The 17,541-nt window shown below is 37.5% G+C and overlaps 1 long non-coding RNA gene across 1 annotated transcript in view; it reads left to right on the forward strand.

The window, feature by feature from the left end:
* The window catches only part of LOC140845193 (uncharacterized), a 103,386-nt gene that overhangs the window by 47,252 nt on the left and 38,593 nt on the right, over nt 1–17,541 (forward strand). Inside the window, exon 3 of the long non-coding RNA XR_012123966.1 lies at nt 3,014–3,147. This is a non-coding gene — a long non-coding RNA (uncharacterized lncRNA). The remainder of the gene's footprint in view (nt 1–3,013; nt 3,148–17,541) is intronic.

Consider the following 17,541-nt stretch of genomic DNA (forward strand, 5'->3'; position numbering starts at 1 on the left):
CCCAACCCCCACACTCTTCCATCTAAGGTGGTGGCCATTAAGTTTCACTTTCCCAGAATTAAGTTCAGCTTCCCACTCACGACAAGTGAACACCTGTGACGCAGACCAATAAAGTCCCACCAGCTAACCCTAATGACTCCATAGCCAATTAGCTGGTGCCAGTGCCTTAATAGGGTATATAAGCCAAAGCTCCCCAGCCCGCGCTACTGCTCTCACTCTCACGGGCAGCCACGTAGCTGCCGCTAAATAAATCTCTTGGTTGGATATCTGCTTCTCGGTGTGGTTATCTCTTCCCGTAAGGAATCCAGCAGTCCTTTTAAGTCCATTTACAGATCAATGGTTGTAACCAGTGCAGGGTCTTGCAACCTCCAGGACAAGGGGTGGAGAGGAAATGGCCATTCTCTCCTCCCCTCCATTCCTGGTATGTAACATTCCTGGTCTGGCATCTGGAAAAGTTCCTGCTAGAACGGATGGGCAGGGGAAGGAGAGCATCAGCCGTGGCTGGAGGAGTTGGATGGTGCTGAGCCTGGCTAGCGACTGTAAGAAATGAACGCCTTTCTCCCTACCTGCCCTTTCTCTTGACTGATTTCGGTTTTGCAGTCTCATAGGGTGACTTGCCCTGGCCTGGGAACATCTATCCCTCCAAGGCTATATCTGGCATAGTTGGCAGGATCTGGTGAACCTGAAATTGGTCCTCATGGTTCCCTGTTGGTGTGGACTGCTTGTTTAGATGGTGTGGATATACTTAGTTCCCTAGAGGTGGTGGGGATACATCTGGGGACCCTCCCTAGGGGTGGCAGGTATTCCCCTGTGGATGGCGAGGCCTCACCTGGAGATCCCACAGTGGGGATGGTGTCTGCGGGAAAGTGCCTCCTGGAGGAGTGGGCCTCTCCCCCGAAACTGGGAAAAATGGGGACACTGGAGGCCGTGGAGTCAACCCTAGGTAAAATCAGGGACTCGGGAACTGAGTGGCCATGAGATGGCAGGAAAAGTGGGGTGGTTGCTTCTTGCAGCATTAGAAAGGGTTACTGAGAGAAATGTCCTCCAATGGCAAGAGTCCAGGAAGATGAGTTGTGGGGTGGTCTGAGAAGGGAAAGAAAACAGCTCCCACTGCTGAGAGACACTGGTGGCACAGGACGGGACAGCAGAAAAACAGGACATAGAGAGCCCATGGGGGTGGTGAAGGAAGGGGTGGTGCCTTCAGCCCTGGAGACAGCAGACAGCAGGGTAGGAGGTGCAGGGGACAATGACGGGGTGGGACCAAGGACAGAGCTGTTGCTGAGCCTGCTGCCTGAGGCACCAACTCTCCCATACTGAAGGCCTGCCTGATTTGTTACGCGAACCGCGGGTTCCTCGCTGAGTGGAGCAGACCCCACCCCACTGTCGAGCACTCCACGCTCAGCGACTATACCCAGGCCGAGCTGGAGCCTCTGTGTACATGGCTTTTGCATCTTTGGGGTTTAGGTGTAGAGGGCATTGTTCCGTCTGGGTCCAAAATGAATAAAGTGGCTTCCCTGATGACTCACCCATCTCTCTGGCAGAGGATACAAAATGCCCATGAGCACCAGGGAATGATGTACTTTTGGATTGCCTGACTGCAGCCCTAAGGGCAGTTTGGCCTAATCAGAGTGAGTTGCCTTATTTCCCTGCTAGTTGGAAAACACGTGCATCACTCCAGCAGGTGCTGGGGAGCTGGGCATGGAAAGTTACTGAGAGAGCTGTTATGTGGACTGACAGGGCCCCTGTGAGGAGTTGTTCACCACGGGGATGAGGACTCTGGTGCTCCGTACAGCTCCTCCATCCTTCTCTGGGTCCCTAGTGACTGTTCTTGCTCCTCCACGTAGGAAAACCCGTAAGTGAGGTCACTCCTGCTGCTCAGATCTGGGGGAGGCTGAAATCAGAAGAGCTCAGAAGGAAGTATGGTCCGCGGCTGAAAGAGGTTTACAGGGCCCTGTGAAGGTCTTGAGGACCCAGATTATGGGTTGATTTGATAAAGGCAGGGGCAGTGTAAGAAATACTCCATGGAGAGCCTAGTAGGATCTTCCTAGAACTGTGGCACCTATTAAAGCCAAAGCAGTGGTCCAAGCCGCTGAAGTACAAGACACGGAAACCAGAGGCAAAGCCTGTCCCCTGGCCCATGTCCCTGCAGGACTTCCATGGTCCCTGACTCCACAGGAGGGTGATTGGGGATTGCGGTTTGACTTGGTGGGGGGGGATGTCAAGGCCTCCACCTTGTGGGCGTGGTGAGGACTGGAGGCCACATGACATGTACAGTTAGCAATTCACTGGTCGCCAGTGAATGTACAATGTGTTCTGGCACTGGTGGAGTCCGGAGCTGAATGTTCTTTGATTTATGGTAACCCTGAGTGGTTTCCTGGGACCCCCACTGTGATATATGCTATGGGGGTAAGGCAGTTAGAGTGAAGAAAGCCCAAAATACCTTGGGAATGGGGCATTTACCCCCAAAGCAGTGCACTGTGTATATTTCTCCAATCCCTGAATATATTTTGGGGTTGGATACCCTGCAGGACCTGTGGTTACAGACCACTGCAGGTGAGTTCCGACTGAGGATTTGTGTGGTAAAGGCAGCTCGGAGGGGACTTGCTAAGCACTCGCCCATAGCTCTGTCTGTACCTCGGCAAGTGACAAATGCTAAGCAGTATGTATTGCCAGGGGGCACAAAGAAATCGGAGAAACCCTAGAGGAGCTGGAGAAGGTGGACATCATAATGTGCACTCATAGTCCTTTTACTTCCCTGGTGTGACACATCATGTTGAGGGCCTTGCTAATGCTTTCTTCTCTATTGACATAACACAGGAGATCCAGGAACAGTTTGCCTTCATGTGGGAAGGGTGGCCGAGGATGTTTGCTGTCTATCTGCAGGGACACCTCTGCAGTTCCAACATATATCATGGACTTGTAGCCCAGGACTTGGCAGCATGGGAGAAACTGCCGACAGTGCACCTGTATCATTATATTGATGACATTATGCTCACATCTGATTCTCTTCCAGATCTACAAGGTGCAGCACCCGGAGTGCTGCAGCACCTACAGGAGAAAGGATGACAGGAGGGACAGAAGTTGGGGCCAGCTATCACTTTCTGCCTGGCCTCCTGGTTGGCTGCTGGTGGCAGAGGGATCTGTGATGTAAGTCCGGGGAGAGGAAATGCCAGTTTGACTGTTGATTTTGAAAGTACCATGTAACTGTGATTTAGCCCCTATGAGCAACAGTTCACAGTCAGTCCGTTCTGCAGGCACAGGGACTTAGCAAGAGACAATCCTATCCACAACACTGTAGACCCAGGACAGGGCCTATACTCAGCTTTAGCCCCCTCAAAGGGACCCTAAACTGTCCTACTCGCCCTGGGACCAAACAGGGAACATGCCCTTCTGTGTCTGAGAGTCCAGAAGGGTCCCCATATTATGTTCCAGCCTCCTCTCAGCCACAGTCTACTAACAGTCCTGCTGGCAAAGATACCAGCAGGAGACCCTCCTGTCTATGGCCCTGGAGATCCTGAAGGGATCCTATACTTGACTCCAGCCTCCTCACGGCTAGTCTATCAGCAGTTCTGCTGGACCAGGGAATCAGCAGGACACATTCCCACCTGTGCTCCTGAAGATCAAAAAAGGGCCCAACTTCCGGGGACAGCTTCAGCTCGTACCAGCCATATTTCACCAAGCATCACTGATATCACAGGGACCAAGCAGGAGATGTTCCAGACTGTGCCTAAGAAGACCCCAACATGGCCCCATACTTGGATCAAGCCCCTGCAGCCACAGGCAGAGAGCTGTCGAGCCCACCCAGGGCCCTGGCAGGATACATACCTATCTGTGCCTCCAGAGCCAGATCTGCAAACCTCAATCTAGACTGTAGACCCTAAAACAGCCCTGGGACTCAATTCCAGCCACTCAAAGGTCAGGGTGTATACCACCTACACAGGGATCCACCTTGGCAGGAGCCCTCCTAGGAATCACACCCATCCACAAATGTGATAACGAGCCACTGTCTGAGTAGCCAGCTGTAGACCCTGAAGCAGACCCTTGTCTGAGTGTGACTACTGAACAAGGCACCGAAGGGAGTCCCATATACCCAGGAACCAGACAGGGACCATGCCTGCATAAGACCCTTGTAACAAGCTCATCAACTGCAGATCCAGAAAACAACCTTGTAAATGGTCTCCAACCAAGAGCTGTTTGCTTTATCAACTGCACAGACTCCAACCGAAGACTGCATGGATCAAAAAGAATCAGGCAACTATGGTACCAGTAAAGGAAACTAACAGAGCTCCAGTAATCAGCCACAAAGAAATGGAGATCTATGAATTGCCTTACAAAAATTCAAAAGAAATTCAAGCTAATCATCTCAGTGAAATGCGAGAGAGCACAAACAACTAAGTGAAATCAGGAAAACATACAAGAAAATAATTAAAGAACTAGAAAACACAAAAAAGGAGCCAAGCAAAAATCCTTTATTGAAGATAACAGTTAAAAGAAAGGAAAAACTCAGTAAATGAATTCAACAAAGGAATCACTCCTGCAGAAGAAAGATTTAGTAAACTGGAATACTATTGATTTGAAATTAGCCAGTCAGAGGAACAAAAAGAAAAAAGAGTGAAGAAAGTCTACAGGAGTTATAGGACATCATCAAGCAAATGATATTGATATTATGGGAGCCCCAGAAGGAAAAAAGAGAGAAAGGAGCAGAAAGATTATTTAAATAAATAATAGCTGAAAATTTCTCAAATCTTTGGAGAGATATGGATAGCCAGGAACAGAAAGCTAAAAAACCCAGTCAAGAACAACTCAAAGAAGATTACTGTAAAACAAATTAAAATCAAAAAGTTAAAAGTCAAAGGAAAAATTTTGGAGCAGCAAGAAAAAAATTATTCATCACATACAAAGGAACCAAGAAGGCTCTCAGTGGATTTCTCTGCAGAAATCATGCAAACCCAGAGTGGGATGATATATTCAAAATACTGAAACAAAAAAATTACCAACTAATAAAACTATACCAGGCAAAACAGTCCTGCAGAAATTAAGAGATAAAGACATTCCCACATGAATAAAAGCTAAGGAGGTCTATCACCTTTAGACCTGTCTTAAAAGGAGTTCATCAAATTGAAATGAAAGGACACTAACTCATGAAAACATATGCAAGTGTAAAACTCACTGGTAAATGTAAAAATATAGTCAAATTCAGAATACCCTAGTGCTATAATGGTGGCAATAACTTTTATCTCTAGCACAAAGGTTAAAAGACAACAGTATTATACAGTAATATTGCTACAATAATTTGTAAGAGGATGCACAATATAAAAAAGAGACAAAGTATAACAGCACATAAAATGTGTGGGAAGAGAATGTAAAATGTAGAGCTTTTGTATGTGATTGAAGGTATGTTGTTTTCAGCTTAAAGTAGACTGTCATGTCTATAAAAGTGTTTTATATAAGCTTCATGATAATCACAAAGAAGCACTCTATAGTAGATACACAAAAGACACAGAGAGATGAATGAAAGCATACCACGACAAAAAAATCCTAAAGGAAGACAGCAAGAGATGAAGCAAGGAAAAAAAATTTAAAAAGGAAAACAACAAACAAAATAACAATAAAAAGTCCTTACCTATCAACAATTACTTAAAATATAAACGTTTTTTTGCTGAACAAAAGACATAGAATGGCAAATGGATCAGAAACAAGATCCAGCAATATGGTGCTTACAAGAAATTCAATTTAGCTTTAAGGACATGCCTAGGCTGAAAGGGAAGGGAAGAAAAGGACATTCCATGAAAATGGTAACCAAAAGAGAGTAGGCTTTGCTTTACTTACATCAGATAAAATAGACTTTCAGTATAATCAGTCATAAAAGACAAATAAATTCATTATATATTGGTAAAGAGGTCAGTTCTTCAAGGGAGTAAACCCTTGTAACTATATGTACACCAAATATTCGAACACCAGAAAGTTAAAACAAATATTGACAGACTGAAGGGAGAAGTAGACAATAGTAGTAAGGAACTTTAATTCCATACTTTCAACATTGGATGGAGCAACTGGAAAAATTCAATTGGAAAATAGTGACCATGAATAAAATTACAGACCAAATGGACCTTAAAGACATATATAGAACATTATGTCAAATAAGAAAAAAATACACATTCTTCTCAACCACACATGAAACATTCTCCAAGCTAGAACATATATGTTGGCCCACAAAGCAAGTTTTAAGAAACTTAAAATATTGAAATGATATTTACTGTCTTTTCCAACCAAAATGGTATGAAACTAGAAACCAGTTACAGATGGAAAACTGGAGAAGTCCCAAAGTTTGGAAGTTAAACATCACTCTTGAACCACCAACAGAGCAAAGAAGAAATAAAAGGGAAAACAGAAAGTATCTTGCAATAAACAAAAACAAAAACATGCCAACACATATGGTATGCAGTAAAAGCAATTCAAAGATGTTAATTTATCGTTATAAATGCCTATATTGAAAAAAGAAAGATCTCAAATGAACAACTTAACTTTACACCTAAAGGAATTAAAAAAGAACAAACTAAGCCCAAGTTAGTAGAAGGAAGGAAATAACAAAGATCAGAACAGAAATAAATGAAGCAGAGATTACAGAGACAATGGGGAAAAATATCCATGAAACTAAGAGTTCTTGAAAAGATAAACAAAATAGCAAACTTTTAGCTATACTAACCAAGAGAAAGAGACAGGACTCAAAATGATGAAATCATGAAGGAAAGAGACACTAAAACTGACACCACAGAAACATGAAGGATCATATGAGGCTACTACATGGCAGCAAATTTCATAACCTAGAAGAAATGGATAACTTCCTAGAAACAGAAAACCTACCAAGACTGAATCATGAAGAAATGGAAAACTTAAAGAGACCAATCACAACTAAAGAGATTGAATTTGTTTTTAAACCTCCTAGCGAAGAAAATTCTAGGACCAGACTGTTTCCCAGGTGAATTCTATGAAATATGTAAATAATTAATGCTAATTCTCCTCAAATTCTTCCAAAAAACCGAAGAGGCAGGAACAGCAGTGTCCTGATACCAAAGACAGAGAGAAGAGAATTATAGGTCAGTATCCCTGAAGAGTATAAATGCAAAAATTCTCAACAAAATACTAGGACACAAAATTTAGCAGCACATTAAAAGGATCATATACCATGATCAAGTGGGATTTATCCCTGGGATGCAAGGATGATTCAATATACAGAAATCAAAAAATGGTGTACTTCATTAATAGAATTAAGGGTAAAAATTATGTAATCCCTTGAAGCGATGCAGAAAAAGCATTTTACAGAATTCAACACCCCTTCATGACAAAAGCGCTCAACAATTTGGCTATAGAACATGTCTCAACATAAAAAAGGCCATATATGACAAGCCTTAGGGAACATCATACTTCATATGAGAAGCTGAAAAAGTTTCTTCTAAGATCAGAAACAAGACAAAAGTGTCCATTCTTGCTTCTATTCCACATAGTCCTGAAGTCCTAGCCAGAGCAACTAGATAAAAAAGAAGTAAAAGGAATCCAAATCAGAAAAGAAGAAGTAAAACTGTTTCTGCAGATGACATGCTCTTATATAAAGAAATTCCTAAAAGAGCAATAAAAATAACACATGTAGGATATGTAGTAATACCCCTCTTTCATTCCTGATACCGGTAATTTGTTTTTTGTCTCATTGTTCTTTGATTAACACAGTGAGTTTTATCAAGTGTATTGATTTTTTTCAAAGCACCAGCTTTTATTTTCATTGGTTTTCATTTTCTGGTTTCTACTTCATTGATTTCTGCTTTCAGCGTTGTCATTCTTTTTTTCTACTTAATTCTGATTTAATTTAGATTAGCATTTTATTTCCCTAAAATAGCATTCTAAATAATTGATTTTAGATCTTTCCTCATCTCTGATACAAGCATTTAAAGCTGTAGATTTTCCTTAAAACACAATTTTAGCTGAATCTCAAAGATTTTGATATGGCATGTTTTCATGTGCATGCAGTTAAAATACTTCCAATTACCTTTTTGACTTCTCTGAGCTACAGACCATTTAGATGCCTAGTTTAGAAGTGATAGTTTAGTTTCTAAATATTTGGGGATTTTCAAGATATCTTATTCTTGATTTCTAATTTAATTCTTAACACAAAATAAATATATTGAGATTTATTTCATGGCACAGAATAATCTATCTTGATGAATATTTCAAGTACACTTGAAAAAAATGTTTATACTTGTTAAATATAGTGATTCAAGTATCAATTATATTAATGTAGTTTATAGTACTGTCCAGGTCTTCTACATTCTGATTTTTGTTTCTGGTGGTTCTATTAGTTACTGAAAAATGTGAAATACATCTCCAAATATGAGAGTGGATTTTTCAGTTTCTCCCTTTAGTTCATTAGTGATTACTTCATGAAATTTTAAGATCTGATATGTGTGTGTGTAAATGTATTTTTATAAATGTACATGTATTTATTGTTTTACCTTCCTTATCTATTTTTTATCATTTTGAAGCATTACTATCTTTTTTATATTAATACTATCACTGTATCTCTCTTACATGTACTGCTCCTTGTTATATCCTTTTACCTTCTTTTGTTTTCTACTTTACAAGGCATTTTTTGGGCTTAAAATCTCCCTCTTACAGATAGCATGTAATTGGTTCTTGGTTTTTATCTAGTCTGACAACCTCTGCCTTTTGATCAGAGTGTTTGGCCTAATTACATTTAGTATAATAATTAATATGTGTGCATTTCAATCTGTTGTTTTGCTGTTTGTTTCCTATTTGTCTCATCCTTTGTTCCTCTATTCTTCCTTTCTCACCTTATTTTGTTAGTGAAATATGTTTAATATTTCATTTTAATTTCTCTATTGGTTTTTTGGCTATACCTCCCTGCATAATATTTCAATATTTTCCCTGGAATTTACAGTAAGTATCTTGCTATTCCATAATCTATTTAGGATTAGTACTTATTTTGTCAAGTAAATGAAAGAAACCTCACAAGAGTGTATTTCAATTTACCCTTGTATCTTTAGTGTTATCATCATTACTGTATAGATAGATATATACTCATGTATGTGTGCATATATGCAGGTGTATGTTTGTGTATATGGATGTATGTATCATCCTTATACACATCCATGCCTATACATAGATGTACATGTATACAATGTAGTTAGTGAAATTAAGGGCAGAAAAGGAAAAGCATACATATAATTACTTATATTTACTCACATATTTACCATTTCCATGCTCATCTTCCTTTCTGTAATCGCACTGGTCATCTACTGCCTTGGTCCTTCAGGCTGAAGAACTCTGAATTCTTAGAATTTCTTGTAGTGCAAGTTACTGGTGACATACTGTCTCAGCTTTTGCTTAACTGAAAACAACTTTGCTTCCACTTTAAAATATAATGTATTTGGGTATAATATTCTTGATTGGTAACTTCTTCTTCCTTCAGCACCTTTAATTTGTCATTCTTAGGTGTACTGACCTCCACTTTTTGTGATGAGGAGTCAGCCATATTTTGTATCCCTGTGTCCTGTATCTAATATGCCTTTTTTAGGCTACAATCAAGATTTGTCTCTTTATCTTGGGGCTTTGGAGGGTTTTATCCTGCGCATGAAAGTGGTTATCTACGTATCTGCTTGTAGTTTGATGAGCATCTTGAATCTGTAAGTAAATATTTTCTGTCAAATCTGGAAAAAAATCAGCATGTTCCTGCAAATTTTTTTCCTGCCATAGTCTCTCTTTTCTTTATCTTGCAATCTAATTAGACCTGTTTTTCCACTTAATATTCCCTCTCATGTCTGTCAGGTTTTCTTCATTTTTCTTCACCCTTTTTTCTCTCTGCTCCACAGGTTATATGACTCTCATTTTTCTGTTGTCAAGTTCATGTCTTTTGGCTTCTGATATTCCATCTTCTTTGGAGAACTTCCAACTAATTTTTCATGTCATTATTGTTCTTTTCACTTCTGGATTTTAAGTTTATATTTTTTATAGTTAATACTTACCTGTTGAAATTCCCTTAGTGAGTTGCATACTCATTAAGATAATTTTTCCTTATGTGAGCATAATTTCCTTTAATTCTCTTAATATATTCAAAATAACTACCAAGAAGTCTTTATCTGCTAACTGTAGTATCCTAGACTCAGAGTCAGTTTCCCTTAAGTGCTTATTTTCCTGAATATGGTACACATTTCCCTGTTTGCAGAATGTCCCGTAATTGTTGTTTAACAAGTTGGATGTTATAAATAAAATGACATGATGACCGTAGTAAGTTAAGTTGTCTGGGCATAAACTGTAAACTGTATCTCCCCTGCAGTTTCCAGCAATCTATCTCAATTTATATGTCTTCCAACTGAAGAATTTTTAACCTTATTTCCTGAAGTAACCTGGCATTTGGCCACAGATGTAGGCAGACTGCACTTAGACTTCAGAGTACAATCTTTCTGTATTTTCCTTGCTTCTGAAGATTCCTCTTTAGTTTCCAGTTACATTGCCAGTCTCAGGCTCTATATTTTGAAATCTGAAACCAATAAGGCTTGAGATTTCTTCTGCCTGAGTTGCACATGGTTGGAAAATATTCTGTAAAACAATTATCAAACTCACAGAGCTCACCTGTTGCACCTGTCGTTCAAGGTCCCACTCCTCTGTTTTGCCTCACAGGGTATTTCTGGTCCATGCATATTTTAGCAGTCAGCCAAGTATTTGTACAGTTAATAATCAGATTTTAGGTGTTGCCACTTTCACAGTTCTCTCACTGTCAGCATTTTCCTTTTAAATTTCCAGTGGTTCCTTGTCCCTGAACCCTGTTCTTTGCTACACTGAGTCAGTTGAGCTGCGATTTTTCACAGCCATTTACTTCTGTCATAGCCATGAAAGTGGAGGAGCACCCTTAGGCTAGGAAAATATAAATTCACAGTTCTTATCTATTCCAGCTGCAGTTTTTCAAAAGTAAACTGTTCTCTGGCCTTTCTTCTTTTAGAAGTACTCTAGTGCCATTAAATAATATACATATGTACATATATATAAAATCAAACATCAGAAAACATTTTATATATTAAAATATACAATATATCTATATGCTATATTAATAATATATTAAGGTATTAATGATGTGTTATAGATTACTCATAGATTAAATATATATTGAACAATAGTTCAAATATATAATGACATATAAAATATATTTAAGAATATATATTAAATGTATTTATGTATAATATATTCCATATTTTACAATTGCTATCTGACAGTTTTCACATGACTACTTACTTCACTTTGTTGTCTATAGTGCCTCTGTCACCTTTCATCTGTTTTAATTTGCTCCTAATTCTACATTTTTACATTTTCTACACATGATAGATTTCACTTTTAAAAAGATTTTTAATTGGATCACCCATCAATAGAAAACTTTTTCTCCATGTATTAGCAAGCAATGCATTTTGCTGTCCCATCGGTAATGGTCTACAGTCTTTAGATGTTCATGTCTATTTTTGTTACTGTTCATTGTTAAAGGTATATTTCTTCAAATCCTTGGATAATCTTTGTGGTCACTAACTATAAAATCGGAGCTGATGCATACACTAAAGAATGTGAGAAGGCAATATCTGAAGACAAACATTATCTAAAGGACTATCGGTCTCTACTGTGAAAAAGAGCAAAATAAGGAGACTTAAAGGCTTCTATCTTTCCCAAAGAAGGTCATTTTCAAAGACAACATCTTTGTCTTCTTTTCCATCTATTATACATACAGGAAGTTAAAAAAATTTTTTTAATTCCTATGAACTTCTACATTTCCACAATCACATTGTTCTCCCTCTTCCAATATTCCATTGCCACATATGCTCCTTGGTTTTTGTTGATAAACTGGTATATCAGGAAGAATGTTATAAAGACATCCAAGGCCAGAATGTGAAGCAAAATATTTAAAGTCATCTAAGCTACAGGTGCTAAAATCCTTGACACCCCCAGATTGCCTGAAATACAAAAAACATGGGTGTAACAAAAGTTATTACTGTGTATCTCTTCATGTCTCCTAATGCACGGCATTTTGAAGAAAGATTTAAAGAGCATTTTTCATGGAAATCATGAAATGAAAGAAATTTCCAAAATCTTTTTTTTTTTGCCATCTATTCCTTTTGTAAACAAGACCTATTATTTACCTTTAAACATAGGACCTGTGTTATTCTTATTTATCTTCCCAGAGCCAAATAATTGAATTAAAAAGTTTTGGTATCAGTATTGACTATAATTTTTATCCATTTCATGATATTTTTGTATTTGGTTTGTAAATGTGAACATGTTTGTATTGACTTTAATAGCATATTTTAAAGCTTTGATCTCCATAATGAAACATTTTTCTATTAAAAATCTGTTCATGGAGCCACATTATGAGAGAGGCACAGCAGGAGTCCTTCCCTGACAGAGTCCTGACAGAGTGAGAGCTGTAGGCAGAGTGAATTTTATTGTGGACAAATAGTACCTCAATAAATTTGTTTTTTATAAGGTATACAAATAAAACACTAAAAAAGATGGTAGAAAAGCCAGAAAAAGGGAATAGATGGAAAGGAAAATATAAAAGTGCTGGATGATAAGATTGTGTTCATAGAAAATCTTAAGTAGCAAATAAAATCTCCTAGAATTTCCAAAGAGTTTAGCAAGTTTGTGGCACATAAGATGAACATACACAAATCAATTATGCTTCTGTGTCTTAGCAATGAACAATCTGAAAATGAAATTAAGGAAACAGACATATGCCATATTCAATCAAAAGACTCGATATTGTTAAGATGCAATTGGACAATACAATCCTTGTCAAAATCTCGGAAGTTTTCAGAAAAATTGGCAACCCAATAATAAAATGTATATGAAAATACAAGGGACCTAGAATAGCCAAAACAATTTGGAAAAGATGAAAAGACTTGGGGACTTGCTCTACCTGATTTCAAAATTCAGTATAAATCTACAATAATACAGTGTGCTTTTCCATAGGGAAGGCCTACAGAGGAAATATTTACAATGGAGATGCTAATAAAAAATCCACAACCTATGGGCAGCTGATTTGACAAAGGTGCCATAGCAATTAAGTGGGGGAAAGGATGGGCTTTTCAACAAACGGTATTGAAATAATTGGAGAACGGCAAAAATAAGAATGAACTTAAACACATAATAATAATTAACTTAAATGTATTATGTAACTGATTATAAGACCTATAAAACCCTGATGCATGAAAGAAAAAACAGATATATTATACTTCATGAAATTAAAAACATTTTCACACAAAAAAGGCATTATAAGGAAGAAATATTTGAAAATCATGAATCTGGTAAAAGACTCACAGCCAGAATATGGAAACAACTCTTACAGTTCCAAAGCATGAAATCTCAATTTTTATTTAAAAAAAAAAAAGGACAAAAGATTCAGTAGGCTCTTCACCAAAGAAGGTATGCAAAGCTATTAAGCATGGAAATATGTTTATCATCATTAGCTTCAAGGGAAATGCAGATTAAAGCCAATAAATACAACATACCCACTAAAATGATTTAAATTAAACATGGTGGGGCTACCAAGTCTTGCTGATGGTGATGTGCAACAACCAGGACTGGCTACAAATTCATGAGAACCAATGCAAAATGGAAACGCAGGGCCTCTTGTTTTTAAAACAGGGGAAAAGTATTATTAATGTTACTAAAATAAAAAACTTTTTCCCTTCTCCAGCAGTCTCTCTCAATGGGTCATGGTGTTACTTATTTGTAATTTAATGTCTTCCTAAATAAAAAAGCACTTGTAAGTTAAATTGTTAACGTAAATCGTGCTGTTCGTCCTTGTCCTTATGTTCTACAATGCCAATTTAAATGCAAATATCAAAGCATTTAACTTTATGCAGAATCACTGCAATTACACAAGTCATACGGCTTTTCGTATCAAAACGACGCTTTCAATCTGGCCAGAAAAAAATACACAAGCCAGACTCTGGAATGTAGGAAGGAGGCAGAGGTTTCCCCAGGCACGGAGAGACCTGGGGAAGGATTGGGCCTCTTCTCCTGCGTGGTTCCACTTGCGCTTGCAAAGAATATGTATTCTGCAGATGTTTGAGGTAAATTGTTCTATAACTGTCAATCACTTGAGTTTGGTTAATAGAAACATAAAAGTTCCTAACCAAAAAAATGTTTTAAAAAAGAATATCTATTTAATAAAAAAACAAAATCTTACACTGCTTCTGGTGATATGTGCAAACATCTACTGAACAATAACAAGTGTCAGAATCGTCAAAACTTAATTCCACATTAAAGCCAAGCAACTGTACGATGCTGATAGTGTATGACTCCAAGGATAAACCCTCTGGATACTAAATATAAGGAAAAACAAAAAGAGTTTAGTAAGAATCCTACTCATTTAAAAAAATATTTACTATAATCAAAATTATGTAAAACTCATTTTTAAAATGTATCACTGTATACAAGATACCTATGTAGAAGCAATTGTAGTTGAATTATAAGCATTTAGACAGTAGACTGATTAAACGTGGATGAATAAACACAAGTTTAAGTTCAAAATACTTTTGCTTAATGACAATATTAGCAATCTTAGCATATCTAATAGAATCTTAAATACCACATTGTTTTGCTTCTTTGAGTTATTTTAAACAAAATGCCTTTAATCTTTTATTTTAATAATCAAGTCTAGATTCTTTTTGTAGCAGGCAACCTCTAAAATGAGTCCCAGTGATCTCTGCCTCCTGCTATTTAGGTTCTTGTTTTCCCACTCCACTGGGCTTACTGACTTGTTTCTAATAAACTGAATGTAGCATAAGTGATAGGTCATCATTTCCAAGGTAGGTATAAAAAGGCTGACATTTTGCATTTTATGTCTCACTCTCTGAGGGATGCCAGCTACCGTGTCATAAAGTAGGCCTTTGAAGAGGCTCATGTGACTGAGCTTGGAAAAGAGATTTCTGAGGTCTGTCAGTACCACATGACTGCGTTTGGGAGTAAACCCTCTCCATGTTGAACCTCGAGATTACTACAGACCTAGCTGCTCCTAGATTTCTGACCTACAGAACTGTGCTGTTTTCATCTCTGAAGTTCCAGGACAGTCAATCATGTAGCAACAGAAAACTAATACTCTGCCTGGAGGCACTGCTGTTCTCATTTGCGTCATTTCCAATTTATGCACGTGAACAGATAAATATACCATGGTACATTTCAGACAGGAGAATAGTACTATTAATATCCTGAAAAGGAAATGAGCTATCAAGTCATGAAAAGACATGGAGGAACCTTAAATGCATATTACTAAATCAAGGAGGCCAGTCTGAAAAGGCTCCATGCTATTCCAACTACATGACTCCAACTATATTCCAACTGTGTGACCTTCTGGGAAGACAAAAAATTCATGGTGGCAGGCAGGGAGGGGAGCAATTAGTAGGCAGAACACAGAGGATTTGGGGGCAGTGAAAATCCTCTATATACCACCATAATGATGGATACATGTCATTATTTGTCCAAACCCAAATAAGTACAACATCAAGATTGAACCCTAAGATAAGCTATAGACTTTGGGTAATTTTGATGGGTCAGTGTAGGTTCATCCTTGGTAAGAAACAAAATACCACCCTGGTGAGTGATGACAATGGGGGAGTCAGGCATGGGGGCAGGGGGCCTGTGGGTAATCTCTGTACCTTCCCCTCAGTTCTGCTTTGAAACTAAAACGCTTCATTGCTGGCATAAACAAAAACAATTCAGTTTCATATTCACATTTTAATCTTATACTGACATTTTTTACAGCATTCTTGCTTAACTCATAAATTACTTCTTTTCCTTTACAAATTTTTATTACACAAATTCCAATGAAAATTAAAGTCTGAAGAATGGCACCAGGAAAACACACATACTAACCAGCCACTTATATTTAATAATTTTTATCTTCTGCTTTATTTGCACACACAATCTAAAACTTAGTCCTCAGCAACAGAACATTGCTTTCAGGGAGAATTAACAATAGTACTGAAGACCTGGGGAACTGCTCATGGCCTTTCCTAAACTTTGGCTGGGGGAAGACCAAAGAAAGGCAGGGTCTGAGAATAAAAACAAATCCTTAGGAAATGTCTGTTCTCTAGCCATGGTAACAAATAACCCCTGGAACTGGTTTTAGATTTCTCTAGTCCATCAATATGTCTTTATTAGTAATGGTCACAAGTACATACCAAAACTGATTTTAATCTGTCTAACCTGTCAGTGGCAATTTACTTTGTTGTACGGGCTACTGGAAGTCAACCACTGTACAAATGGGCCGGCAGAGAAATCATAACACAGACTTCTTTTTCTGAGGCACTCTGCTAGCTCCCTTTCCTACTTTTTAGATAACTTGTGAAAAGGAATATAACCCTGTAGTAGGATCTCATTCTCATTTTCACCAGAAAACAGTAGACTATGAATATTTGGTAGCTTTTTCTTCCTATGGGAGTATGCTCCTCCCAAACAGTAGAGCTGAATGCAATAATGTTACCGTAAAGCAGAAAAAGCAATGAATGTCACTTAATCTAAAAGCACACGAATGTATACCAATTATTTATTTTGAGAAGAAAATTGATGATATGCTTAATATTAACATTAAAGTTGCACTGATTATGTCATAAATATTAATGCAAGCATACCACTGTGGAAACAATTTGACTAACAAAGATCAAATATGTTTTTGAAAAACAGTATGACATTATGATCCGTTCAGTGTTCTCTTTAAAAGTAATTGTATACAGTTTAACTTTTATGGTCTAAATTAGTAATACAAAAAACTATTAAAAGATGTATAAACTATGTAATATATTTATTCATGCTTTAATGTATTAAAATTTTTTGAAATATGAAAATAATGAGAGCTAAGTGGATAATAACTACATACCAGAGCGACTCCTGTAGCAAAATTCTTACTACATATTTTTCCAGGAAATGTGGCTCCTATAAAACTAGGATGTTTCTTGAAGCTAAAAAATAATAATTTTCCTAATAATTGCATTTATGAGTGGCATTACTAATGATAATAACTTTCATAGAAGCAAACATTAGTGAAGAATTACTATGTCCTAAGCACCATGCTACTCTGAATTAAACTATTTAATACATTTTCTCAAACCTTCAATGGTAAGAATATTTCAATATATATTTGTAAAATATGAATTTGATAAACATCCAGAAGTATAAGTTTATGCAAAATGTGCTAATGGTTATAATTTTTATCCTTTTTCCTCTATATTTACAGCCCTGAAAATTCAATTTTCTGTCATCTGTTCTTTCATTAAAGATGAATAATGAATTATTTATTCATCAAAGATGAATAGTTTTCTGTGCATTAGGTTCTAGATAGTGTAACAATTCAATATTCTCATGTTATTAAAAAATAAAAACATAAGAATTAATCAGATGAGAGATAAGAATGTAGAGATAGGAGGTAATTAAAGTTCATAAGACAAGAGAAATCAAAGAAACTGTCACATCCATAATTAATCTTCAGTTATT

This window comes from Manis javanica, chromosome 12, assembly GCF_040802235.1.
Source record: "Manis javanica isolate MJ-LG chromosome 12, MJ_LKY, whole genome shotgun sequence".
NCBI lineage: Eukaryota > Metazoa > Chordata > Mammalia > Pholidota > Manidae > Manis > Manis javanica.